The sequence below is a fragment of the Aquarana catesbeiana genome, linkage group LG09 (assembly GCF_042186555.1).
Source record: "Aquarana catesbeiana isolate 2022-GZ linkage group LG09, ASM4218655v1, whole genome shotgun sequence".
Taxonomy (NCBI): Eukaryota; Metazoa; Chordata; class Amphibia; order Anura; family Ranidae; genus Aquarana; species Aquarana catesbeiana.
The window spans coordinates 231,928,514-231,941,085 of NC_133332.1; the positions used below are offsets into that span (position 1 = coordinate 231,928,514).

Sequence of the window (12,572 nt, forward strand, 5' to 3'; positions counted from 1 at the left end):
CATTTTTCTTCCAATTCACATTTATGTGCCACTTTATGTTGGTCTATCACATAAAATCCCAATAAAATACATTTATGTTTTTGATTGTAACATGACAAAATGTGGAAAATTTAAAGGGGTATGAATACTTTAAGGCACTGTATATAGTGCCGACCATTTATGCTGGCATCATACACATACACACCTATTAGGGCCAATTTAGACAGGAGCTAGTTAATCCTAATTTTTGTTTTTCCTGTATGTACTTTTGTGGTCTGAGAAGAGTCTATTAATCTGACCACTCTTGGAGCAAATTTTGGCTAGCAGGGCCACCCTCAGAACAAATTTTGGCCAGTTCATCAGAAACCGGCCAAAACTCGCTCTGTGGGTGGCCTTGTCAGCATCCTCCAGTCAGACATCCCTTGAATAAAAAAATTAAAGGAGTCGGGTGGAAATTTGTTAGTCAAACAAGGCCTACATCCAATCAGATGCAGTACCTGTTCGGGTATTTTGACAACCAGTCACACCAGCCATCAAAATACAAGAGTCAGAACGAGAGATTTGACCATCTGCATTGTTTAACATGGATGGAGGAATCTGTCAGATTTGTTTCGTTCAGCCCACAGTCTAAACAAAAAGAATCTATGTGTGTTTGGCCAGTTTTTGCAGGGCATCTGCACCTAAATGCCTGTCTATATGGACAAAGGATTGGCCTGGAGTCATTGGTGTTCACTAAACATGGACTGTGTCTCACAGAGCTGTCAGAACATGCACAAGCAGTAAAAATTGTAAAGTTTGCAAACTCTGGCTGTGTTAAGTTCTATTCACATAAAACAAGAATCAGACAGGTTTTAACGTACAGAACCATTTAAAGATTTAAAGGAAAATTCAAGGAATTTTTTTTCAATTTGTTTGGTTTAAAAATGTAATTTTTGCTTTAAAGTGGATCTAATAGAATCCAGGCTTCAGATGAAACAGTTTTGCATATCAGCAGGACTTTTTTTCAAGGGGAACGTGGGGGGGGGGGGGGGGGGGGGGGGAGAGACACAGTTCCGGCACCTCCACAACTGAATGTATTTTTTGGCAAGGATTGCTGGGGTGTGCTGGAGGGTCTATTGATGCTGGCTGCTGGGGATCTATTGTCATTGTTGGGAGTCTATTTTTGTGCGGGGGGTCTATTGTTATTGGGCAGATCTATTGTTGCTGGCAGGGGGTCTACTGTTGCTGGGAAAGATCTACTATTGAGGGGGAGGTCTACTGTTGCTGGGAAAGATCTACTATTGAGGGGGAGGTCTACTGTTGCTGGCTGTTGGAGGATCTGTTGTTGCTGGTGGGGTCTATTGTTGTTGGGGTGGTATTTTGTTTTGCGGGGGGGAGGTCTGTTGTTGTGTGGGGGATCTATTGTTGCTGGAGGGTCTATCAAATTCCATACAAATTACTTAGTAGCACAAAAGTGATACTTGGTTTTTTTATTCTCTAAAAGGGATGATTTTGGGAAATGGATAGGGGTTGGAGCCAAGAGACAGTGCTCAGAGGTGAGTAGGGGGCAGAGACGAAGGGTGACTCAGAAGGACGGAGTTCCTGCACCTATTTTCTGAGAAAAAAAGCCCTGCATATCAGCAATATCAAACCTCATTCTTACTTTAGGTAAAAAAGTCAATTTTTCCTACTTGCTTTAAAAAAAAAAACAAATACTGGTCCTGAACTCCCTTAGACTCCTGGCATACGGAGGCATTTAGTGCACCCAGGAGGTACAGGTGGCGCATCCAGTCCAACAGCCTGCAGCCTTTCAAAGTCTTTGGTAGGCTTGGCTAAATAGAACTGGACGCTTTGGTGAATGGCTCCAGTGTTTAGAGCCATATGTGTTCAGGAACGAATGCCTGGAACACAGAAGACCTGTGTTGTGGACATTCACCCCTGAGTGCATAGGGCTCTAAACATGAGTACAACTCATTCCAGTGCTCAGCCTTCTTGCATCTAAAGCACAGGCAAAGATCACATGGTCTCTGCCTACAGGAGTTTTTGGTAGTTTCATATCATTAGAAACAGCGGTAATAAAGTAGTTCTAATGGATAACATTTTTTTACCTAAAATTAAAAACATATTTTACTTACCTGCTTTGTGCAATACCATTGCTTCTCTACTGAGGTCCCCCGCCAGGGCCCTCTGCTCCTCCTCTTCTGTGTCTACCCCCATAGCAAGCCTCTTGCTATGGGGGAAGATGTGCAGGCTCACTCCTGAGCCAAGCTGTGTGCATCTATAGACAGACACAGCACAGCTCAGCCCTTCCCCCGCTCTCTGCTTACAGATCCCCGGACCAACACCCTGAGAGCCTGAGCCAGCCACTCCCACCCCCTCCACAGCCTAGCGCTCCAGTGAACGCGGGGGGGGGGGGCAGAGCAGAGAGATGGTGACTGATAGTCAGCAGCTCTCTGCTCAGGGAGCTGTGAGAACTGAGCGATCGGCGGTGTTCGATCGCTCGGTTCTCAGTGTAGAGGCGCCAGGGGACCAATGCTGCATCCACCTAGGTAAATATGAATTGAAAAAAAAACAAAACATACATCTCTTTTAATGCAGGGAATGTATTAAGGTAAACAATTTTATGAATTTAGAACAACTTTAGGCTCCATGCACACTGGCTTAAAAAAACTTTACTTCTACCGGAGTTTTGAGTTCTGCCTGTAGAAGCTACACAATGTTATCCTATGTGTCCCTGCACATTAGGACGTTTACAGGCATATAGGAAAAGAAAAACCTTCTGGTTTGCGTTTCTGATTGGAGCTCACTGGCAGAAAAAACTTAAAACTCTCCTAAACTCATCTAGACTTTTTACAAAAAATGCTCTATATGAGCGTTTTTTTTTTACTCCCAGTGTGCATTGAACCTTAATCCCAAAAACAAAAAATGTTAAATATTGCTTCTTACCAATTCTCAGATGTAGTGGCTGCGTTAGTTTTCTTTTTTTAGGCTTCTTTTATTTGCTTTAGATATACTAGCAGATTTAGATGGATTTGACTAACAAATTAAAGGGGTGTTCCGGCCATTTTTTTTTAAATTTTTTTTTCCTTTAAAGTCAGCAGCTACAAACACTGTAGCTGCTGACTTTTAACAAGGATACTTACCTGTCCAGCGAGCCCGCGATGACCCCCCCCCCTCCGAGGCTGATCCGTCCATTGGATCGGCTGCCGGCGCTGCCATCCTAACTAAGGGAAACAGGCAGTGGAGCCTTGCGGCGCTTTGTGAATGGCCCCGTTGGTTTCTGGGACACACACATGTCACAGAAGGCAACGGGGCCGCTCGCCGAAGAGGAGGAAGCGTCGCGGAATAGGAAGAGGCAGATTAGGAAGACTGCCTAGCAACAGGGGTTTCAGGCAAGTTAACATTTTTTTTTTTTTTTTTTCAAAAGTTTTTTTTTTTTTTTTTTTTTAAAAATATTGATGCACTTTTTTATTTTAGGGTGGCCCTCCACTTTAAAGCCACAAACTCCAGCTAACACTTTTAAAGCAGTTACAGCAACAATTTTTTTTTCCTTTTGAAATGATACATTCAGGGCTTTTTTTCAATGGGAACGCAGTTTCGGCACCTCCTGGACTGACTGTATGTAATGGTAAGGGGTGCTGGGGTGTGCTGCAGGGCATTGATGCTCACTGCTGGGGGATCTATTCTAGCTGGAGGGGATATATTTTGCAGGGCGGGTCTATTGTTGCTGGGGGTCAGTTGTTGCTGAAAGAGATCAACTGTTGGGGGAGGGGTCTATTGTTGATGGCTGCCAGGGAGTCTATTAATGCTGGCTGTGCGGAGATCTGTTGATGCTGCTGGGAGTCTATTGTTGCTGGGGGGGAAATTTTGTTGTGGGTTGCTCCATTGCTGTTAAGGGAATCTATTGTTGCTGGCTGCAGGGGATCTATTTTACTGCTTTTCTTGATATCATTACCAAATTCCATACAAATTACTTAGCAACACAAAATGATACTTGGTTCTGTATTGTCTAAAAGGGGCGGTACTGGGAGGTGGTTAGGGGATTGAACCAAGGGATAGTGCTCGGAGGTGGGTAAGGATGGAGAAAAGGGGTGACTCGGAAAGGGGGAGTTCCTGCACCTATTGTCTGAGAAAAAAGCCCTTTATACATTATATTACATATATTAATTAAAGCTTGACTACTGCAAGGTTCCCTGTCAGTGTTAAATGGTTTGTCTCAACTCTCTAACTGCCATTTTTGCTGGACAGCTTGGTCTGTTTAAAAGGAAGTTGGAAAAGAACAAACTTACTGGCCAGATCACCAGGTGAAAATAAATTAAAGAAATGCAGCCATGACATCTAAGAATGGGTAAGCTACAATATATAAAATTTTAGCTTTTTGGGGGTTATTATCACCATCTGATCTGTCATCAGCTATGCATTCCCTCCACCTTGTTCCTGAAAAAAACCTAAAATGTATTAGTAGTTCTGAAACACTTACCTTTACTTAAAGTGCAACTAGACCCCCCTATCCCTTAGACCCCTTTCACACTGGGGCGGTTTTCAGGTGTTTTAGCACTAGAAATGGCGCCTGTAAAGCACCTGAAAACCGCCTCCCATTAATTTCAGTGTGACACTGGGGCGGTTTGCTTGCAAGACGTTAGGAAAAGTCCTGCAAGCAGCATCTTTGAGCAGTATGGGAGCTCTGTATTTAGCGCTCCCAAAACGCCAAGCCCATTGAAATGAATGGGCAGCGCTTCCAAAGCGCCTGAAAAGCGATTTGGAAGCACCAAAACACGGGCGCTTTTAACCTCTTTGGGGTTAAAATCCCCCTGCTAGCGGCCAAAAGCGCCACTTAAAACAGAGCTAAAACAGAGCTAAAGTGCTGCTATAACGAGTGGTGCTTTAGCGCTAACGCGCCCCCAGTGTGAAAGGGGTCTCCTACAGCCAAGGAAGCTCCCATCTTGGTCTCTGATCTGTATTTGCTATGGTACTGAACATGTGATCTGCTATGACACCAGCCATTTAATGACTTAACAGTTTGGTTGGGGACTAACATAAGCACACTAGTAACTGTAACAAGCATGCCTTAAATTGTGTTGGTAAAGAGTTTAATCAGTGTGCTTAATTCCACTTAAGCCTGGGTTCTCAATGATGTGAATTGGATGCGCATCCAATTAGCATGACAGGAAAGTGTGACCGGCTCCAAAAACAGCCGACTCACACATTTCCGGGGAGTCCTGTGTGTCTTTGGCTCAGTTTCAGGTCCAAATTCAGGCAAAAAATTGGGCCCGATTCGTCCCTGAAAAACGGAGAACAGGGACGCACCGGACCCCTGCTGTGGGCCGTGTCCGCACACAGTGTGAACGCAGCCTAAATAGGAGCTTCAGGCTCCTTCAGAAAAAATGTAACAACTACACATACTGTAGTTGTTGACTTTTAATATTACGGCACTTACCTATCAGAAGTCCAGTGGTGCCCTCACCCGAGCCAATTTTTCAAGTAGCTATTGGGTACTGCCGCCACCATCTTGACTAAGGGAGACTGGCAGTGAAGCTTTGTGGCTTCACAGCCGGTTTCCTACTGCGCATGTGCAAACTGTGCTGTGCCTTGTTAACCACTAGTGGACCAGCTCACGCAGATAAAATGCAGCAGGTCGGCTCTCCTGCGTGAACCGATGTACCTGTACGTCAGTCCATGCAAGGAGGATACCAGGCACTCATTGTCCGCTGGCAACCTGCGATCACAGTGAGGAGAGGCAGAACGGGGAACTGCCTATGTAAACAAGGCAATTCTCCGTTCTGCCAGATGACATATCAGAAATCTTCTGTTCCCAGTGATCGGGAACAGTGATCTCTGTCATGTTTCAGTAAGCCCATCCCCCCCTACAGTTATGTCAGAAACCATGAATCAGACCGAGACAGGAGTACAGTTTAATCACACTTGTATAATAATAAAAGTAAATAGAACAAACATAGTCAAAACATAGCCAAAGTTCGGTAACCGGAACGGATAGTCAGACAAGCCAGAAAGACAGGAAGCCAGAGATCAGCGTAGTGGAACAACAAGCAGGATCTGGAGCCAGAAGGAATGTCAGCTAAGCAAGTCTTTATAATTAACGCAGGAGATAGTCTCTGTGATGTTGACTAAGGCAGAGATCATCTGGGCTGGACGGCTTAAGTAGGCTGGACTGATGAGCAGGATATCAACAGGTGAGTCACCGTGGAGAGATAGGAGCTGGCAATTAGCCGACAGCTGAGCGGCCAGCTCAGAGAAGGAAGGGCTGAGCCCAGCCCTGACAGTACGCCCACCTCAACGACCCCTCCCCCCTCGGAGGACCACCAGGCTTGAGTGGAAAACATCTATGGAAATCACAGAGGAGGACAGGGGCATGTGCATCCGAGGATGAGACCCAAGAGCATTCTTCCGGACCATACCCTTTCCAATACACCAGGTACTGTATACGCCCACAGAACCTACGGGAGTCAACAATGGACTGTACTTCATACTCCTCATGGTTCTCAACCTGTACAGGGTGAGGACATGGCACCGAGGTGGTAAAACGGTTGCAGACCAAAGGTTTTAATAAGGAGACATGAAATACATTTGAGATACGCATATTAGAAGGAAGATCTAATGCGTAAGCCACTGGGTTAATCCTGCGAAGAATACAGAAAGGCCCAATAAACCGAGGTGCGAACTTCAGAGAGGGAACACAAAGTCGGAGGTAGCGAGATGACAGCCATACCCTGTCCCCAACTTAGTAGGAAGGCGCAGGCAGGCGTCTGCGGTCAGCATGGAGTCTGTATTTATCATTAGCATGTCGCAAACCCTCCTTGACTTGTGCCCAAGTGCAACGAAGACCACGGAGATGCTCCTCTAACGCAGGAATACTCTGCGGAACAAAATGAGTCAGGCAACATGGAAGGTTGGAAACCATAGTTCGCCATAAATGGGGACAAATCGGTAAGCAGAATTCAAGGCACTATTATGAGCAAACTCCGCCCAGTTGTTATGATGGTCAGAAATATAGCAACAGAGGAATTGCTCCAAGGACTGATTGGCTTGTTCTGCAGCCCCATTAGACTGCGGGTGATATGCAGAGGAGAAAGCAAGCTGAATTCCCAACTGTGCACAAAAGGCTCGCCAGAACCGGGACACAAAATGACTACCCCTGTCCGAGACAATCACTTTGGGTAGTACATGTAAGCGAAAGATTTCCCGAGCAAAAATGGAAGCCAGTTCCTTAGAAGTGGGCAACTTCTTAAGTGAAATACAAAGAGACATTTTCGAGAACCGGTCAACCACCATAAGGATAACTGTGTTGCCCAAGGAGTTGGGTAACTCCACAATTAAATCCATAGACAGGTGGGACCAGGGCCTCTCTCCATTGGGTATGGGCTGTAGGAGGCCCCCTGGAAGGTGTCGTGGAGTCTTACTCAGAGCACGCTCGGAACAGGCAGCTACGAAGGTGGTTACCATCAGCACGTAGACTAGGCCACCAGAATTGTTGGGAAATGGCCCAAAAGAGTTTATTCTTCCCAGGGTGGCCAGCAGCCTTGGGAGAATGGTAAGTCTGGAGCACAGCAGTACAGAGACTCTCTGGGACAAAGCAGCGGTCACAAGGTTTCTCAGGAGGAGCATGGACCTGAGCAGCAAGAATTTTGTCACCCAAAGGACACGTGAGACTGGTGCGACCCGTAGAGAGAATACAATCAGGGAGGAATCACAGGTACTGGAACCGACTCCATCTTGGAAGTGGAGGAAAATTGTTGTGACAAAGCATCAGCCCTTACATTCTTAGTACTGGGTAAGAATGAGACAACGTAATTGAAACTTGACAAGAAAAGAGCCCATCGCTCCCTTCTGGGAGAAAGGCGTTTAGCCTCAGACAAGCAGGCAAGATTCTTATGGTCAGTAAGGATGAGTAACGACACAGTGGTACCTTCGAGGAGATGTCTCTATTCCTTCGGGGCTAAAATGATCGCTAACAGCTCTCTGTCACCAATCACGTAATTGGACTCCGCAGGTGACAATTTCTTGGAAAAGTAGCCACAAGGATGCATAGCGCTCTCAGAGGTAGGATGTTGAGACAGAAGGGCACCAACTCCAGTCTCAGAAGCATCAACCTCAAGGATAAAAGGTAACGTAGGATCAGGATGTGTCAACACAGGAGCAGAAACAGGCAGCCTTGAGACTCTCAAAGGCCTTAATGGACTCCGGAGACCAACTCTGTGGGTTACCGTCCTTTCTGGTCATATCTGTCAAGGGCTTGACCAGAGACGAGAAGTTATGAATAAACTTCCGATAATAGTTAGCAAAGCCAAGAAAATGCTGCAGAGGATGTAAATCCACGGGTCGGGGCCACTGTAGGACTGTAGAAAGTTTCTCTGGGTCCATGGAAAACCGGGCAGTGGAAATGACAAAACCCAGGAATTTAACCTGTTCATGATGGAATTCGCACTTCTCCAATTTACAATAGAGATTGTTCTCTCTTAGTTTCTGAAGCACACGACAGGCATCTGTTTTGTGGCTTTCCAGGGGTTTGGAAAATATAGGAGGATATCGTTGAGATAAACCACCACACATAACTGCAACAAATCTCGGAGGACATCATTAATAAATTCCTGGAAAACTGCCGGAGCGTTACAAAGGCCAAAAGGCATTACGAGGTACTCATAATGGCCTGTTCTGGTATTAAACACAGTTTTCCACTCGTCGCCCTCCTTAATCCTCACAAGATTGTATGCCCTCTCAAATCAAGCTTCATAAAAACTGTTGCTCCCTTGAGGCGGTCAAAAACTCCATAATCTACGGAATCAGGTAGGCATTCTTAATCGTGAAACTATTGAGACCCCTATAATCAATACAAGGTCTCAGTTCACCACTCTTCTTCTTCACAAAGAAGAAACCAGCACCTGCAGGAGATGAGGATTTGTGCATGAAACCTCGAGAAAGTGCATCTGCAACATACTCCTCCATGGCTTTATCCTCTAAGACCGACAAAGGGTAAACCCGGCCACGAGGGGGTATGGCACCAGGTTGAAGGTCAAGAGTGCAATCATACGACCGGTGTGGAGGCAAACTACCGGCTTGACCTTTGTCAAAGACATCGCAAAAATCGTGGTACTCCTCTGGCAGGGAGGAGAGTTAAGAGGTGCACAGGACCTTGGCTACCTTCTGGAAGCATGTCTTACTGCATTGTGGCGACCAGGAGAGAACCTCAAGAGCCACAGAGCCAATCAAAAGAGGGGTTGTGCCTCTGTAAGAAAGAGCAATCAATAACCAGCGGAAACTTAGGTGAGGAAATAACTTGGAATTGGATTATCTCATGGTGAAGAGCCCCTACGGCCATGGACAACGGAACAGTCTCATGAGTCACATGGGCAGGCTGTAGCAGTCTCCCTTCAAGAGCCTCAATGGTAAGTGGAGTGTCACGCAGCTGCAGCGGAATCGAGTGCTTCAATACAAAGGCAGCATCAATGAACAGGCCTGCAGCCCCAGAGTCGATTAGAGCCTGTATCTCGACGGACGACTCAGCCCAAGAAAGGGTAACCAAAACCAGGGGCTTATCCTTCTGGATAACTGGGGATGAAACAACGCCACCTAAGGTCTGTCCGTGACAGGACCTCATGGTTCGGGCATTCCCTGGACGGGTAGGACAAGACTTCAAAAAGTGACCTGCCTGGCCACAATAAAGGGACAATCTCTCCCTCCTCCTAAGGGTTCTCTCATCCGCAGAGAGACGCGTGAAGCCCAAGTGCATAGGTTCACCTTCACTGACCGACTCGGTACCAGGAGGCATGGGAGGTGAGGGAGGCAAGAGTGGGACTGCAAAGCTTGGAGACAAAAGTACAGGAGGCTTCCGCAAGCGCTCCTTAAAAGAGAGTCTTTCACTGAGTCTGGAGTCAATGAGGATGGCAAACGTGATCAACTTCTCCAGCTCAGTGGGAATATCTCGGACTGCCATCTCATCCTTGATGGTATCCGAGAGACCATGAGAAAAAGCAACCACGAGGGCCTGATTGTTCCGAGAAACCTCTGCTGCCAGAGTACGGAATTCAATGGCGTAATCGGCAACAGTTCTCGTACTCTGTTTGATGGACATGAGGCACTTGGCAGCAGAAGCGGAGCATGTGGGAACGTCAAATACCCTTTTAAAAGAAGCCGCAAACTCAGGGTAACTCAAGACAACAGGTTTTTGCGTCTCCCATAGAGGGTTTGCCCAGGCCAACGCTCTCTCAGAAAGCAAAGATATCACAAAACCTACTTTGCTTCTGTCCGTGGGAAACGCCTGGGGCAGCATCTCAAAGTATATCTCAACCTGGTTGAGAAACCCTCTGCATTGGACTGGATCGCCCCCAAATCGCTTGGGAAGTGGAGCGGAACCAGACATTTCTCTTATAGAGGTAATTCTCGAGGCAGGGGGCCTGCACAGAGACTGGAGCAGCAGCAGGGAAGGCCTGCAACACAGGTTGTACCGGAGCTGCCACAGAGGGAGATTCCAGGTGAGCCGTACGACTCAGGAGCGTTTGTAATGCCATGGCAAACTGATTCATGTGGTGATCCTGCTCATCCAATCTGGAAAAAATATTACCAACAAGTGGATTGATTGCATCTTCTGAATTCATGGCTTTAGTCTACTGTCAGAAACCATGAATCAGACCGATACAGAAGTACGGTTAAATCACACTTGTATAATAAAAAAGTAAATAGGACAAACGTAGTCAAAACATAGCCAAAGTTCGGTAACCGGAACAGATCGTCAGACAAGCCAGAAAGTCAGGAGGCCAGAGATCAGCGTAGTGGAACAGCAAGCAGGATCTGGAGTCAGAAGGAATGTCAGCCAAGCAAGTCTTTATCAGGAACGCAGGAGATAGTCTCTGTGATGTTGACCAAGGCAAAGGCAGAGATCATCTGGACTGGACGGCTTAAGTAGGCAGGACTGACGAGCAGGATATCAACAGGTCACTGTGGAGAGATAGGAGCTGGCAATTAGCCGACAGCTGAGCGGCCAGCTCAGAGAAGGAAGGGCTGAGCCCAGCCCTGACACGTTAGAACACACCCAGGGAACACTCTTAATCCCTTGATCGCCCCCTAGTGTTAACCCCTTCCCTGCCAGTGTCATTTTTACATCAGTGCATTTTTATAGCACTGATCAATGTAATGTCACTAGTCCACAAAAAGTGTAATTTGGGGTCAGATTTGCCTGCCGCAATGTCGCAGTCCCGCTAAAAATCACAGATCGCCGCCATTACTAGTAAAAACAATAAAAATAAATAAAAGTGCCTAAAATCTATCCCATAGATTGTAGACGCGATAACTTTTGCGCAAACCAATCAATATATACGCCTATTGCGATTTTTTTACCAAGAATATGTAGAAGAATATATATCGGCCTAAACTGATGAAAAAATAATTTTTTTTAAATATTTTTGGGGGGGGATATATATTATAGCAATTGTTGGTCTTTTTTTGTTTATAACGCAAAAAATAAAATCCGCAGAGGTGATCAAATACCACCAAAAGAAAGCTCTATTTGTGGGTAAAAAGGGACATCAATTTTGTTTGGGTACAGCGTCGCATGACCGCGCAATTGTCAGGTAAAGCCGTATCGCAAAAAATGGCCTGGTCATTAAGGGGGCAAATCCTTCTGGAGCTGAAGATGTTAATGGGCTGGCTACGGGGAAGGAGGGGGGCTGAACTTCCGGCTCAGTTCGCTGCAGCGAACTGAGCCGGAAATGGAAGCAGGTACCTTTTAAATCCGGGTACCCGATCCTCCAAATGTGGCAGCAGCGGGTGGGAGGGTGCAGACAAGTGGCGCTTCCCCTTCTGGGTGGAGCTCTGCTTTAAAGCGGAACTAAACCCATCAATTTAACAACTTCAAAGACAATTACTTTTCAGTCACGTGTCGGGATTGCTAACTGTCACATTGGTTGTGCTCTCAACCAAACTGTCATACCATCAAATGCCTGGTGTCATAACTGATCATATGTGCAGCACCATGGAAGTGGAAGATCAAACAGAGGCTAAGATGGCAGCTTCCTTGTCTGAAAACGATAGGAGGGTTTAGTTCGGATTTAAAGAAACCCTAATCTCATAGCACTCAGTCATGTGACTTAATGTCTAGGCAATTGGTAAAGCGATTTCCACCAAAGAATACCATCACGGTTCTGATGGGCTGATCCTCTTGTACAATGAGTATCACAGGACTGTCCACAGCGGAATCCAGGAGCAGTGGTTTCTTCGTAGTAGCTATATACTTCAGCTAAAGTGCCTTTTTTTTATCATTTTAAGGGTGAGCAGATTAGGGAGGATCCTGGGTCATAAGTGTATTCCTAATATGAATCTTAAGCCAAAAACTTTTTTTTTGTAAGCTTTTGCTAAAGTAGAGAATGATTACAACCACTTTCAGATATTTTTGTTGTCTACATACCATTGGGGAGATTTCCCCTTAATTCATATCTCGGAGACACAACGAGAAGTGAATGGAAATATCTCCCAATTGAGGGCGCAGTTTTCATCAGAAAAGGTGTCCCTTTTTGAGGATTTCTACTCATCTCTGCTCTGGAGGCAGCTGTAAAAGTTTGGCTTTTCTTCACTCTCTGCCCCAGGGACAATTGTCATCAGGGCAA

The 12,572-nt window shown here is 46.0% G+C and overlaps 1 protein-coding gene across 1 annotated transcript in view; it reads right to left on the reverse strand.

The window, feature by feature from the left end:
• Positions 1 to 12,572, reverse strand: part of LOC141108372 (epithelial sodium channel subunit gamma-2-like) — an 82,782-nt gene that overhangs the window by 50,167 nt on the left and 20,043 nt on the right. The window lies entirely within an intron of this gene.